Here is a 16,258-nt window from a genome sequence, read left to right as displayed (position 1 = left end):
CAAATTCTGGGGCAAGTAATTATTTTCAAAAAGTTGCACAATAGTTGAAAGGATATTGTATGGAAAGTAGTTATTAAACACAACACAGATTTACAAATCAAAGGGGTTTCTCTGTATAATGCATTTGTAATTCTGCTCCTCACATAGAAATTCTTATCCAGCTAGTGTTTTGTTATTATTCAGTCATTTTGCTCTGATGAATTTATTTCTCTTCATGATTCATTAACTCTTTATGATTATTTTATTATGTAACCTATTCATGACCAAACAACACTGCTTTGTATTCTCTAATACATTGTGCTGTAGTTTGACCTTTTTGACAATTCAGAGAAAATAATAGAAGGCGGTAAGAAAACTGATGAGGGAAGCTGTTATTTTGGTAACTTATCTAGAAAATAATTATACGTGGGGCTTATATTCTTATTTAAACTAATTTAAACTATTTAACTGAAACAACCTATATTATTTCAAACACCAGTAGTTATACTTCTATCATTTTATCTGAAATAAAGTCAATATTCCAGACAAGATTAAAACAAAAACAGATATATTTCCTCAATTAAATATGAAAAATAAGTTCTTCGAAATTAAAAGGTGGCACATGCACATGTATATTTGACTAAAAGTCATGGCAGTACCAACATGTCTTGATATTGAACCATATATTGATCCCCAAATCAGATATAATTAAACCTGCTGGTAGGCAGATAGTCATGCAGAAATGTAGAGTCTGCTTGGCCATATGCCTTGACATGTCAGATACAAATAAATAAGCCAGGTAATATACTGTTTTCTCATTCAAATGTTTCAAAGATATGCTGCTACCTACAATTTTACAGTGTGTTAATAGCTCCATGTTCACTTTTTAAAGAATATATAGCTTTATTATTATGCTTTATTTTCTTAGAGGCTACTTTCTTGAATTCAAACAATAATTATTATCTGTTTATTCATTAAAGGTTCATTTATTTTATCTGTTATTTATTATACCTTTGTATTATCTGCAATAATAAATACCCAATTGGAAAACAGCATAGCATTCCTGGTGGAGAAATAATTCATAACATAATTTTACAGAGCTGAAGTCCCTGGAGCTTCAAGTCTATTTTGACAGCTGCTTAATTCATCTGTTTAATAACCAAGTTATGATGAAACAGTTGTGCTGTCAAAAGAAATGATCAGTGCAGTAGTATTATTAGTTGCATTGCCTTCTGTTTCCCACTGTCTAGACTTTCATAGAAATCTAACAAAGGATACAAACAAACACTTGGAGTACAGGCTCAGAAAATGCCTTCTGCATTATCTGGCCAGTTCTTTGGCTGTGACTTTAAAATACTGAAGATTTGGATAAAATCAGAAAAGCTCAGTCTATGATCTCAGTGTTTCTTTTTTTCTTAAGGTAATTGTGCAAATACTTATCTTTAGGCATGGTTGGTGAATGGAATACTATTATTAATATTCTATTGAATAGATTTATTGTACATTTTATGAGTTTCAATTAAAAAATTGGATTTCAAATCAATGAATATTTACAGTATCTTACTCTGTAACAGGTATTCTATATATTTCAATTATAAAGTTTCATTTAAACTGCAAAATAGGGGCGCCTGGGTGGCTTAGTCGGTTGAGCTTCCGACTTTCACTTAGGTCATGATCTCGCGGTTCGTGGGTTCGAGCCCCGCGTCGGGCTCTGTGCTGACTGCCAGCTCAGAGGCTGGAGCCTGTTTCAGTCTGTGACTCCCTCTTTCTCTGACCCTCCCCTGCTCACGCTGTCTCTCTCTCTCTCTCCTAGAAATAAATAAAAATATTAAAAAAAAATAAACTGCAAAATAAACCAAGGTTGTTAATATAACCAACCATTTTACAAATGGTCCATATAAAAGACGTCTAGGAGCTTGCCTCAGGCACCAAGCTGGTGAGTAAAGGGGCTTAAACCATTGATTCTATTTTGAAAATTTAATTTCTTCTTACTATACTACATTAAATACAGTAGATAAGAAGAACTGTGGATATTATTTATTAGTATCTGCTATATGCCTTACATTCTTCCTATTTGTCACAATCCAATGAGATTATCTCTTTCAGTTAAGTAATGGATAATTCAAAAGTCGGGCAGTTGCCTGTGGTCACCCAGCAGGTAAGTGGTAAAACTAGAATTCAAATTCAAACCAGGCCACCCCATCTTCAGCATTTAAAGTCTTCCCTTGATAGCACACTGACCTTCAATTGAAACTAAAACTTGAAAAACTACAATTCAATCTGTATGAGAAGATTAGACGATGATTCGGGAGCTAACACTTCAAGCTCACCATTGTGAGATACTGGTTTAAGAAGTTTTTGATTTAAGGGGCGCCTGGGTGGCTTAGTCGGTTAAGCGTCCGACTTTTGCTCAGGTCATGATCTCGCGGTTAGTGGGTTCGAGCCCCGCGTCGGTCTCTGTGCTGACTGCCAGCTCAGAGCCTGGAGCCTGTTTCAGAGTCTGTGACTCCCTCTCTCTCTGACCCTCCCCTGCTCACGCTGTTTCTCTCTCTCTCTCTCTCTCTCTCCTAGAAATAAATAAAACATTAAAAAAAATCATCAAACCCCTTATCTTTAAAAAAAAGAAGTTTTTGATTTATACAGAGTTAAAAAAATATTAATGCTTGATTCAAATCTTCACTTTACTTCTATCTGAACATTTGGCATTATGTGCTATATTTTGAAAATTCTGGCAGAGTGCATAGTTTTTCACACAATCAGAATAATAAAAAAGGTTTTAACTCATTCAGTAAGCAAAAAAAGATTAAACACACAAACATAAGAAAACACTAAACAAAATATATATAATTCAATTTTGTAATGTAATATGGTCTCTAAGCAGTTAAGTATACAAACTCATAAATAACATAATACACACTACTGTGCATATACACATGCTTAAATATATATGATGAAACACAGGCTAAAAGTTAAAAGAAGAAATGCTGGGAATCCCTGTGCAGTAGGGACTTAACTACAGAAAACAGCAAATTTTTAAATCAACTTTATTCAGGGGCAATTTATGCATAGAGTTTATGACCACTTTAAGCATATGGTTCAGTGAATTTCTCATGAATGAAATCATACAATCTGTGCACTTTTTTGCCTGTCCTTTTTTGCTAATCATAATACTTTTTTCACACTTTTTTATGTCTCTTTTTTTAATAGTTTATTGTCAAGTTGGTTTCCATATAACACCCAGTGATCATCCCCACAAGTGACCTCCTCCATGCCCAGCACTCCCCTTCCCCTCTCTCCTACCCCCATCAGTCCTCAGTTTGTTCTCATAATTCAAGAGTAGAATCTCTCATGGTTTGCCTCCCTCCCTCTCTCCCATTATTTTTACCTTTCTTCTCCCCCATGGTCCTCCATTAAGTTCCTCCTAATCCACCTATACGTGCAAACATATGGTATCTGTCCTTCTCCACCTGACTTATTTTGCTTAGGATAACACCTTCAAGTTCCATCCATGTTGCCACACATGGCAAGAACCCACTCTTTCTCACTGCCATGTAGTATTCCATTGTATAGATAAACCACATCTTCTTGATCCATTCGTCAGCTGATGAACACTTAGGCTCTTTCCATGTTTTGGCTATTGTTGAGAGTGCTGCTATGCACATTGGGGTACATGTGTCCCTATGCATCAGCACTCCTGTATCCCTTGGGTNATGAGTTTTCTATAGTTATCATCATACAGATCTCTTCTATCCTTGGTTAGGTTTATTCCTAGGTACTTTATGGTTTTTTGTGCAACTGTGAATGGGATCGGTTTCTTGCTTTCTCTTTCTGTTGCTTCATTGTGAGTGTATAAAAATGTAACCGATTTCTGTACATTGATTTTGTACCCTGCAACTTTGCTGAATTCATGGATCAGTTCTAGTTGGCTTCTGGTGGAGTCTGTCGGGTTTTCTATGTAGTGTATTATGTCTTCTGGGAAAAGTGAAAGTTTGACTTTTTCTTTGCAAATTCTGATGCCTTTTATTTCCTTTTGTTGTCTGATGGCTGATGCTAGGACTTCCAGCACTATGTTAAACAACAGTGGTGAGAGTGGACATTCCTGTCGTGTTCCTGATCTCAGGGGGAAAGTTCTCAGTTTTCACCATTGAGGATGATGTTAGCTGAGGGCTTCTCATAGATGGCTTTTATGATATTTAAGTAAGTTTCTTCTATCCCAACTTTCTCGAGGATCTTTATTAAAAAGGGATGCTGTATCTTGTCAAATGCTTTTTCTCCATCTATCCCACAGGATCATGTGGTTTTTATCTTTTATTATGTTAATGTGATGTATCACTTCATTGATTTGTGAATATTGAACCAGCCCTGTAATCCAGGAATGAATCCCACTTGATCTTGGTAGATAATTCTTTTTATGTGCTGTTGAATTCGATTTGCAAGTATTTTGTTGAGAATTTTTGCATCTGTATTAATCAAGGATATTGGCCTGTAGTTGTCTTTTTTTCCTGGGTTTCTGTCTGGCTTGGGAATCAAAGTGATGCTGGCTTCATAAAATGAGTCCGAAAGTTTTCCTTCAATATCTATTTTTTGGAATAGCTTAAATAGAATGGGTATTAATTCTGTTTTAAATGTCTGGGAGAATTCCCCAGGGAAGCCATCTGGCCTAGGGCTCTTATTTGTTGGGAGATTTTTGATAACTGATTCTATTTTTTCACTTTATGGGTGTGTTCCAATTTTCTATCTCTTCCCATGTGAATTTTGGTAGTGAGTGTGTGTTTAGGAATTTGTCCATTTCTTCTAAGTTGTCTAATTTGTTGGCATATAGTTTTTCATAGTATTCCCTGATAATTGCTTGTATTTCTGAGGGGTTGGTTGTAATAAGTCCATTTTCATTCATAATTTTGTCTATTTAGGTGCTCTCTCTTTTCTTTTTGATACTCCTGGGTAGAGGTTTGTTATTTTTTTCAAAAAACCAACTCTTGGTTTCATTGATCTGTTCAACTTTTTCTTTGGTTTCTATTTATTTCTGCCCTGATTTTTATTATTTCTCTTCTCCTACTGGGTTTTGGGTGCTCTTGTTGCTCTGCCTCTAGTTCTTTTAGGTGCACTGTTAGATTTTATACTTGCACTTTTTCTAATTTTTTGAAATAGGGCTGGAGTGCAATGTACTTTCCTCTTAGGACTGCCTTTGCCGCATCGCATAGAGTTTGGATTGTTGTGTTTTCATTTTCATTTGTTTCCATATATTTTTAAATTTCTTCTCTAATTGCCTGATTGGCCCATTCATTCTTTAGTAGGGTGTTCTTTAACCTCCATGTTTTTGGAGGTTTTTCCAGACTTCATCCTGTGAATGATTTCAAGTTTCATAGCATTGTCATCTGAAAGTGTGCATGGCATGATCTCAATTCTTTTATATTTATTGAGGGCTGCTTTATGTCCCATTATGTGATCTATCTTGGAGAATGTGCCATGTGCACTTGAGAAGAAAGTGAATTCCATGGCCTCAGGATGTAGAGTTCTAAGTATATCTGTCAAATCCATCTGGTCCAATGTGTCATTCAAGTTCATTGTTTCTTTAGTAATAATTTTCTGTCTAGTTGATCTATCCAATGCTATAAGTGTAGTATTAAAGTCCCCTGCTATTAACACATTCTTTTCCATAAGATTGTTTCTGTTTGTGATTAATTGTATTATGTATTCAGGTGCTCCCATATTCGGTGCATAGACATTTATAATTGTTATCTCTTCCTGACGGATAGACCCTGTAATTATTATATAATGACGTTCTTCATCTCTTGTTACTGCCTTTACTTTAAAGTCCAGTTTGTCTGACCTAAGTATAGCTACTCCAACTTTCTTTTGACTTCCAGTAGCATGATAGATATTTCTCCATCCCCTTACATTCAATCTGAAGGTGTCCTCAGGTTTAAAATGATTTTTTTGTAGACAGCAAATAGATAAGTTTTGTTTTTTTATCCATTCTGGTACCCTATGTCTTTTGATTGGGTCATTTAGTCCATTTATATTCAGTGTTATTATTAAAAAATATGGGTTTAGAGTCATTGTGTCCTTTGTAGGATTCATGCTTATGGTGGTGTCTCTGGTACCTTGCATTCCTTGCAATATTTCCCTCAGAGAGTCCCCCTCAGGATTTCTTGTAGGGCTGGTTTAGTGGTGATGAATTCTTTCAATTTTTGTTATTTGGAAAAACTTTTATCTCTCCTTCTATTTTGAATGACAGGCTTGCTGGATAGAGGACTCTTGGGTGCATATTTTTTCTGTTCATCACATTGAAGATTTCCTGCCATTCCTTTCTGGCCTGCCAAGTTTCAGTAGATAGGACTGTCACCACTCTGATATGTTTCCCTTTGTATGTTTAGGGCCCTTTTATCCCTAGCTGCTTTCAGAATTCTCTCTTTGTCCTTATATTTTGCCCATTTCACTATATGTCATGCAGAAGATTGATTCAAGTTATGTCTGAGGGGATTTCTCTGTGCCTGTTGGATTTCAATGTCTGTTTCCTTCCCCAGATTGGGGAAGTTTTCTGCTATAATTTGTTCAAGGACTCCTTCAGAGCCTTTTACTCCCTCTTCCTCTTCTGGAATTCCTATGATAAGGATATTGTTCTGTTTGATTGTATCGCTGAGCACTCAAACTCTCCTTCTGTGTTCCTGGATAAGTTTATCTCTCCTTTTCTCAGCTTCCTTTTTTTCTATAATTGTGTCTTCTAAATCACTTATTCTCCTCTCTGCCTCTTCATTCTGTGTATTGGATGCCTCTATTTTATTATGCATCTCATTTACAGCATTTTTTAATTCATCACAACTATTTTTTTTTTAAATGTTTTATTTATTTCTAGGAGAGAGAGAGAGAGACAGCGTGAGCAGGGGAGGGTCAGAGAGAGAGGGAGTCACAGACTGAAACAGGCTCCAGGCTCTGAGCTGGCAGTCAGCACAGAGCCCCACGCGGGGCTCGAACCCACGAACCGCGAGATCATGACCTAAGCAAAAGTCGGACGCCTAACCGACTAAGCCACCCAGGCGCCCCTCATCACAACTATTTTTAAGCTCCATAGTCTTTGTAGCAATAGTTTCTCTGATGTCTTCCATGCCTTTTTCAAGCCCAGAGATTAATTTTGTGACCATTGTTCTAAATTATTGTTCAGTTATGTCTTATATCTGTTTTGAGCAGTTCTTTAGCTGTCATTTCTTCCTGGAGTTTGTTTGGAAGAGAGTTTTTCCATTTAGCCAATTGGTTAACTTTCTATCTCTTGCTAGTTTTAAAAGCTTGTTCTGCACTCTGCACCTGCGAGTGCTGCTGTACCAAAGAAGGCTCTTTAACTGTCCAGGGCCTGTCCATTGAGGAAGTGTTCTTTGAATGGTGTCTCTTGGTCTCTCTTGTTGAGTCCTTGGTTATTTTACTTCCCTACTCGTAGTGGTATTTGGGACTCTTCACCATGTGTACTTTGGCTTCTTTCTTGAAGTAGCCTTTTTTTTGGGTCTGATCTCCCTGTGCCATGGGCATAGCCTAGGTGCGCCATGCTCTATATCCCAAGCCAGGCCTTGTTTCCAGATCTTAGTCTGAGTGCCCCACTGATATCGCCCAAAATATAAACTTGCAGTCGAGTCCCTCCGAGATGTTTCAATCCTCTCACCTCCTCCCTGGGAAGGGAGTTTTTTAATACAGTTTTTTAATATAGTTTATTGTCAAGTAGGTTTCTCTATAACACCTAGTAATCATAATACTTTTGAGTCTTATCCATGTTGCTGTAAGTATCAGTAGTCACTGCTTTATAATGGTGAGTAATATTCCTTTGTAAGTATTCACTACAAATGGTTTATCCATTCACCACTTGATGGACAGTTGAATTGTTTCTATTTTTGAACAGTATGAATAAAGCTGATATGAACAGTTGTATACCAGCGCATTTTCATTTCATTCATTACATATTTCATGGTAAATACCTAGGAATGGAATTGTAGAGTTGTGTAAGTGTATGCTACTTACAGATAAAACTGTCAAACTCTTCTCCAAACAGGTGGTACCCTTTAATACTAAACCAGCAATGTTTGAGAGCCTAAATTGTGCCACATTCTAGATACATTTGGTATTATAAGTCTTTTTAAATTTTAGTCATTTCAGTGAATATGTAGTGGTTTACTGTGACTCTAATTTGCTTTTGGGAAACAGTTTATTTTAGTGGAGGACTAGAATAGCAACTGAGAATCCTAGTTAAGCAAGGTTGTCGATATGGTCAACACATGGATTTGAATCCCGATCTGGTGCCTCCTCTATGTGTGACTGTGCACAAGTTGTCTTAGTTTCTCCAGGCCTCAATTTTCCTCTCTACTAAGTCACAATAAAAATAGTACCTTTCTCATATTTTGTTTTAAACTTTGAAGAAAAAATAAATGTAAAGCACGAAACATGGTGCCTGGATTATAGTAAATCTTCAATAAAAGTTAGCAATATAAATTTTTTAAACTTACAAAGTTTGCTTCTATTGACCATAATAATAATGCTATGCCTATATAGGATCTATCTTTCCCAACATATGACCTTGCTTTAAAGTACTTTTTTTTTTTTAAATAAACAAATCTATTTTCTTCAAAGTCGGTCATAATATAAAGATACATAAGTCTAAAAGGTATCTTTATGTCTAGGTCTATTTTTTTAAGATTTTGTTTTGTTTTAAGTTGGGAGATGATCCCAACAAAGTCTGCAGACAGCATTGTTTTACAAATGGTCTTAATCCTAGAAAGTGGCAGTATTAGGTATTTAAAGCAACCTACAATATATCATAAGCATCCTACCAGGACTAACTCTTCTCCATTCACAAGCAATTTTTGTGGTCTCAATAACTCCCTAAAATGCCAACTTCCGTTTTATTCTGACATCAAGTGAACCAACATGTTTTCTCTCCCCACCCAGTGGGACAAATTCCCTACCCATCCAGCTCCTTCCACTAAGGATATAGGCAGTTCACTAGCACTGCCTGTAACCACTCTTCTGTCCTGGCCTAGTGATACCACGTCAGCTTCCCTTCTGCTTGTCACATTGCCAAACCTCTCCTCAGGTCTGAGAGCTCTGCTAAATCATCTAGCTTTTGCTTCTGTGTGGTCTAAGAGAGTTGGCACGAAGGGAAGCAGTGAGCTCTGTGACTTCCTGTTGGGTTTTCTTTTACAATTAGGAAAGAGGGTTAGGAGTAGTGAACGGACATGAATTTTAAGAAAAGTGTACTGAAGTGTACTTCAGTGCCTTAAAAAAACTTTAAGGAGTGCCTTAAAACTCTAGAAAAAAAGTTTACATTAATCACTATTCAGTCATTGATTTATTTAATGACCTGATATGTTTACCACTTGAATGCTCAGTTTTTATGAGCTTATTGTTACAGAATTTTTAAGCTATTATGTTTATCTATTAACATCATAGAACAATTTAAAAATTTATATAGTGATTTTGTTTTCCAGTCCTTGCAGATAAAATGTCATTTGAATGTCATTTCCAGTCCTTGCAGGTAAAATGTCATTTGAATGTCATAACCACTATGAGTTTGAAAGTATTAGGTAACAGGACATGTCACTACTACCACCATCAACCCCAAGAACAAACACTTTTGAGGGCTGGGCTGAAGTTACTGGGGAGAATTACAGCAAGAACAAAACAGAATTACGGCAGTAGTATACAGCGGTTACTAATAAAGGACTTCAGGCATGACAGGCAGAAGTCTATTAATCAGCCTTGGGAATAGATATAGGGCAGGGACTGGTCAACAACCAGAGTATAAAGGGGTTGCAGAAATTTATCTGGAAAGTGGATCATAATGGTCCAGAAGGATGTCTGCCTTCAAGCAGGAGGCAAATTAACTCATGCCTTCAGACACACGATTTGGGATAAAACAAACATGCTTTCACAGACACCATTTACCATGTGTACACAGTATGCCATTGTTTATGCCTCATTTCTGGTATTTTTTCTTTCAGACCCATCTACACTTAATCTATCCCTATCACTGAACAAGAAGCAAATTGGAGTTTACCTGCTTCCCATAGTCTTTTGATTAGTATTAAATTTAAGTCTATTCTCACTATACAAACCTCTCAGCTAGAGTTGGATCTATCTAGGGCTAGACTTCCCTAAGACTTGGCCATTTCTCCCTGTCTAAGCACAGCTTTATAGTTTTTACCTTACCTGCCTGCCTAGGTATGTTATTTTACAGAATTTCTATGTCAAACTAGACCTCACTTTCTGGGTCCTCCTATTCAATAGAGTCCTGTGGCCATCTATGTATTACAATAACTCTTAGCTTCTCTCCAACCTCTCAAGAGACTATTGTGCAATGGCTAGAGAAGAGGACACCATGGCCATGGATGTTATCAAGGAATGTCTTCCATTAATAAGCAACATGTAAATCCCTTCAAGATTGAACAGATATGAGCTCTAAGAGATTCTACAAGAGGAGAAGTTCCTAAGGTGCTTTCATAGACTATAGTGTTGACATTAGCTTATTCTCACTTAGATTCCTACAAGCTCATATGTAGCCTATAGGAAGATGTTCATCTTCTTTTTAAAACTGAGGCCTCAGCCACCCTGGCACACAGTGGATAATTTTAAAATTCCAAGGAGGAAATGAAAGACATCAGTTATAAAATGTTCTAATATCTTTTGGCAATTTTTCCATAGTTCAGGATTCTTGTTCAAAGATAAACAACTTCTATCCTAAAAAGGCTAACCAACTTCACAGCACTCTTGCTTGTAGGAAGGATATAAATTTAGCAAGTATACATTTATCAAAATTACAGTTTAGTTTTATAACTAATATTCTATCTTCTCTGGAAACCTCCTTACCACAAAAGTCAGAATATATATGCTTATCTTATATTTAAGATTCTCTCCTGGTTTAAATTCTTCCTCTTCTCCTTCCAAATATAGTATTTGGGTGCAGAAGGAAGAGGACTTGGAGGTGGAACACCCAAGTCTTTAGGTGATATATCACACCCTATTTGGTTTCTGAGTTGACCTCTGCTGTGCCTGCTTCTGAAGTGATGTAATCATGTGGTCAATGAGTATCCTTTTGAGTTTAGGTTGTCCTGCTTGATCTTTAGAGTGCATCTGGTTACCATTGCTGATGTCCATGGACGTCACCCTAACCTTCAGTCATGAGGATCTCACACCCTACTGTCCACACGGTTATAGGCGTCCTCCTATTGATCACTAGGGTATGTAACACTTATGAATGGCTTTGGGGGCCTAAGATTTTTATTTGCTTTCTCCACAACACACCAAAATGAGAATTCACTTGGGCCCATACTTTTTAATACCTCCTTTGGCTGCTGATATATAAATCCTCCTGATATTTTAAATGTATGGGACTTAATGAAACTTTTCACTTTCCCAGGCCATGCCCAAGAAAGCATGGCATCAGCCCCAGTGGTCCCCAAATCTGCTTGGATATTGTTAATTCCTTCTTTTGGATTTGCCCTTAAGGAAAATCAGAACACTAGAACCTGATTTTGCCTCCCCCTCAAGAGCTCCCCCCTAAGATGGAGAGAGCTCTCCATCTCTCAATAATCAGACAGGTTTTCTTCTTTCCATGTCCTTGAATTGCATTCTTTTTCTCCTATTCCTTAGTTTCATCATATACATTCTCTGATCCTCTTCCAATTATTCACCTTGAAATTCTGAGAAAACCTTCCCTTTCTCAAGTAAGCTGGGCATTTGCAGTGGTCAAAGTGTTTGCTTTCAGACTATAGGAAAAAAAATCCATTTTTAAATTCAAAGTCAATGCATTCCTGTTTGCAACTGAGACATACTTTCCCCATGAAACAATGCATGCTACTCATTCAGTGGTTTGGAGAGTTGGAAAACTGAAAAGTGAGGATGGCTGGGAGGTAGAACACGTTGATTTGATGTCTCAAAATCAGCATCTATGTAATTTCTCCCATCTTCTCATTTACTTCTCTATGGTATATATTCCTGCCACTTAAGTTCAATCACTGGACATGCATGGCCCTTGGGGTAGGGCAAAAAATCAAACTCCAGCTCTTCAGACCCTCCATTTCAGTAAATGATAGAGGCGCAGATCACAGCCTCTGTCTCACCTAAGGCATGTCTATTACAAGAGCACAGTTTAGTAATATCTTAATTGGGCAAAACCCACAAAAAATAATTAGCATATAATGCATGCATATTTCAAAAAGCACACATGTGGAAGATTTATTCTGCTTTACAAAATAGACTAAATTAAAATAAAGCCCACACTTGAATAATAATTATATGAAATCTCAGTCTTAACTCTTTATAGAAAAAGAAAATGAACTAATCAAGAAAGAATTACTACATAATTTACTGAGCAAACCTGCAAGGAAAAGAAGTCCACCTTTGTATTGTCAAAGAGCAGTTAAATTTTAGAATTGCCACAAAGGTTAGACCTGAAGTATGTTATCTGATAACCTTGTCTAAGCTAAAGGAAAATCCAAGGCTACCATTAGGGAATGCCTGCTAAGGACCCTTGGATGAATCTATGGTATTTCATTTAGTTCTTACAACCGCTCTGCAGGTGGGCAAAGCTTCATTTTTAAAAAGATGAAGTCCCCAGTTACCAGCAGAGCTACAATTGGACTCATTTCTGACAGAAGACAAATGCTATCAAAGTGAGACTGAAGCAAGTTATTGCTCCAAAATCTTCCTGTAGAGGGTGATGATAGAAACATGTTCCACCGCCTCCAACTATAGTGCCCGTAAGAATTATACTTTCACCTCTAAGCTTATTCTTTAAATTTAGCTTTCAATTCTTGTTACTAGATTTAGTGTTGGTTGACTCCCATTCAAGTCAACTGATAGTTCAGTCAGTTCATTAGTGAATAGACAGGCTTATAAAAAAAAAAAAAGAAGTCTCTTTAGAGAAAGTGCCTCAGCAGGAGTTGAATAGGCAGTGGAGAGGAGTACTCCTTTTTCAGTAGAATAAAGTTCCTCAAGGTGACCCTTTTCCTCATTCCTGACACAGTCTCTGAAAGAAACTAAAGTTGAAAGCAAATAGAGAAGCAGAAATAACTGGTTAAAAAAAAGATACTCAGAGGTGGTCTTCTCTTCTTTTGGTCTTTCCCTCTCAGTGTTACATGCAATTGTATATCTGTCTCCCACTTCTATAAAATTCATTTTATTAAAAAATATTAATGTTTATTTATTTTTGAGAGACATATAGAATGTGAGTTGAGAAGGGGAAGAGAGAGACGGAGACACATAATCTGAAGCAGGCTACATGCTCTGAGCTGTCAGCACAGAGCCCATGCAGGACCCAAATCTACAGACTGTGAGATCATGACCTGAGCTGAAGTTGCAAGCTTAACTGATCAAGCCACCCAGGTGCCCCTGAAATTCATTTAAAATACACTGTAGTAGTTTTAGTGGATTTTAGAATCTGATTTTTATGTTTTTAAGTTATTTAAAAAGGTAGCACTAGGAAATGTTGCTATTGAAGATCCAACAGGGAGCAAAGACAACATCTGTTTTTTTTGTTTTGTTTTGTTTTGTTTGTTTTTTTGTTTTATGTTTTCCTACGTTTATTTCGTTGAATCTTATAATATCCCCTCAAAGGATGGTGAAGGTCAGGTTTTATTATTTTCATTTACAGGCTAGAGGTAGAGTAAAGCTTAGATAGGTATTGAACATACAAGAATTAGGCCTCTGCCCAGGATAAAATAACACTAAACCAGCTTTTAAAAAAAGAATTACCTATGGACTCCAAGAGATGCCTTTGTAAAAATAGTTTCTTATTAAAATATATTTGAGAAATCTCCCATACTAAATGTGCCTCCAGAGATAAACAGTACACACATTAAAGGTTCTGTGAAGTCTTGCAATTAAAAACACTAGCAAAAACTTCATTTTAACTCAAGATACCATTTCTTATAATACTTTTTGTTTGTTTAGTATGTTTATATTAACAAAACATATTTTTGGAAGTGCTCCATTAAGCCATACCATCTCTTTTTTAGCTTATAAGACCAAAAATCACTTGTCTCAGTCAAGGGAACATCTAAATTATCACCAAGAGAAAGAGGAAGATAGAGAGGAAGAGAGGATGGAGAGGCCCTTGATGGCTTCCAATAGATACATGAACCACAAGTGAGCTTGAAACCACCAATACTATGCAAACAACCCTTGAGAAGGTTGCAACCCCAGAAGACATTTGCTTGCAGCTTTGCGAAGAGATTCTGAGCCAGAGACACCCAGCTAAGCTGCACCCAGATCCTGGATCCTCAGGAGTCAAAATAAAAATTGTTTACAGTGTTAAGCTGTTGCATTTTAGGGTAATTTATTATAAATTCATAGATAACTAACATAAACTCTTAAAGTAAAAGACTAAAAAATAAATATGAAATACTTCTTGGGACAATTGAGTACATAAATGGAAGAATGTGTTGGAAATAACTGATCTAATATTTATTGAATAAAAGATTTTCCAGTTGAGTATCTGTCAAAGTTCTTTCATGTTTGTTCTGGATTAAAATAAAACAATCACTAATCTTTAATAAGTTCTCTTGCTTTTATTTTTTGTTTATTTCTACTTGAGAAATAGATTATTACTATGAACTTCTACTTAGACATTTTATGGATTTTTATGTGAAATGCAGGTTTGAGAGACACAGAAGATATACCCAACAGGGTATACAGCTGCTTATCTACCTTTCACACCACTTATGCTCGTCTCCCACAGTCATGGCTGTTTCCATGGAATGATGAGAACATCTGCCACAAAGGTATTTATGGAATCACTGTACTTGGAATCTATGGTCCAAGAAGGAAAGCAGGGAATCCATTTAAGGACACAGGGTGAACCATCTTTTCCATGAAATGTATTGTTGATTAAAATATTTCTCACATGTTCCTCTAATCTATCAAGTTCTTGACCTTCAAAGGTATTTCACCTAACTGCCTTTCCTCAGGCTCCTTTATTACAGTAAATAAAGAAGGAATCTGCTGAATACTACCATCTATACTCTAGTGTGGGTTTTTTTTTTTAAATGTGTCAGTTGTTTAATTAGGTTCTTTGTAAGAAATTTAGAAAAAAAACTGTGAGGATAAACTCCATTTGTGAGAGACAAACCACAGAGCAGAGGTAGCCCTGGAACAGAGGAACAACTTTTATTTTTGGCAGAATTTGTGAGTCCATCACTTTCTGCTCAACTTTGTGCTGCTCTGTAAGCTGGTATATCTCTTTTCCTGGGTCAAAGATCTCACCTTCCTGGTATCTGGACTTTCAAAGTCTCTTCTTCCTAAAATGAAGATCAGTGAGATGTTTAGGGATTTTCAAACCACCGATAGCAATTTTAGTGGAGATGGCAAAGAACAAATTTCTAGTATGTTCTGCACAGAAGAACTCAATTTAGTATCAGAGGACAGTCCCAAGTAGCCAGCCACTGCTCAGCTGCATCAGAAAACCATCCCCTTGCCTCTGTGGTGCCCATTGAGGATGATCAGAACACTGTTAAGAGTGATACTAACTCAACATTTCCTAACATGCTACTTGAAAGGATTTTTCCTGCAGCTCAACAGCTTTCAAGCACATCTTCAGTGGAATAATATCTAGGCATTTTATGAAGTTTAACCACTCATGACCATTCTTGTCGCTACCAACTGGAAGGAGTCCCTAAATAAATGGGTGCTTTACATAACACAGGAAAGAGAAGCAGTACTAAAATAATTTAAATAGCATTCCAAGCTGTATTCCAAAACTGCATGCCATAAGTTTAGAAGAACATCTAGTTCAAGTTTATTTATTTTTCAGTACATGGGAAAAGAAAAAAAACCCCAGCAATAACAGAACTTCCACCCCTGGAAGTAAAGAGATACCTGCTGAAAATTCTTAACTATTACTATTATTATTCTCAAGCTCTTCATCTAATGCTTATTTAGTTTATTTCATCATTTACACAATGTGTTATGGATAATACAAAATAAATCTGTGTAATAACAGGGAAGTTGGCATCTATTTTCTTCTTATAAAAATAATATTAAATCAGATAGGCTGAGTTTGTTGGTCAAGGTCACACAACCAGTAAGTGGAAGAACTAAGATAAGCATCCATGTCTCCTAATGCTTAAAATTATACCAAGTTGATAAGAACTGAATAAGTTAATAGTTGAGTGACTTTAATGCCACTATTAGTGCATAACTATAACATGGAGGAATAAAAAGGAAGATGGAATGAGACAAAGTTTCTTAAGAGAGACTTAATTTCAAAGGAAAGGAGCAAAGATTTCAGCAGCTATCTGTAGAG

General features: G+C 36.5%; 1 pseudogene; it reads right to left on the bottom strand.

Moving 5' to 3' along the window:
• Window positions 1-14,972: 14,972 nt before the first annotated feature.
• Window positions 14,973-15,613, bottom strand: LOC144226271 (large ribosomal subunit protein eL6 pseudogene; annotated as a pseudogene).
• Between the last annotated feature and the right edge of the window lie 645 nt (window positions 15,614-16,258).

The sequence above is a fragment of the Crocuta crocuta genome, unplaced genomic scaffold (genome assembly GCF_008692635.1).
Source record: "Crocuta crocuta isolate KB4526 unplaced genomic scaffold, BGI_CrCroc_1.0 scaffold62, whole genome shotgun sequence".
NCBI lineage: Eukaryota > Metazoa > Chordata > Mammalia > Carnivora > Hyaenidae > Crocuta > Crocuta crocuta.
This window is presented reverse-complemented; position numbering and strand designations above follow the sequence as displayed.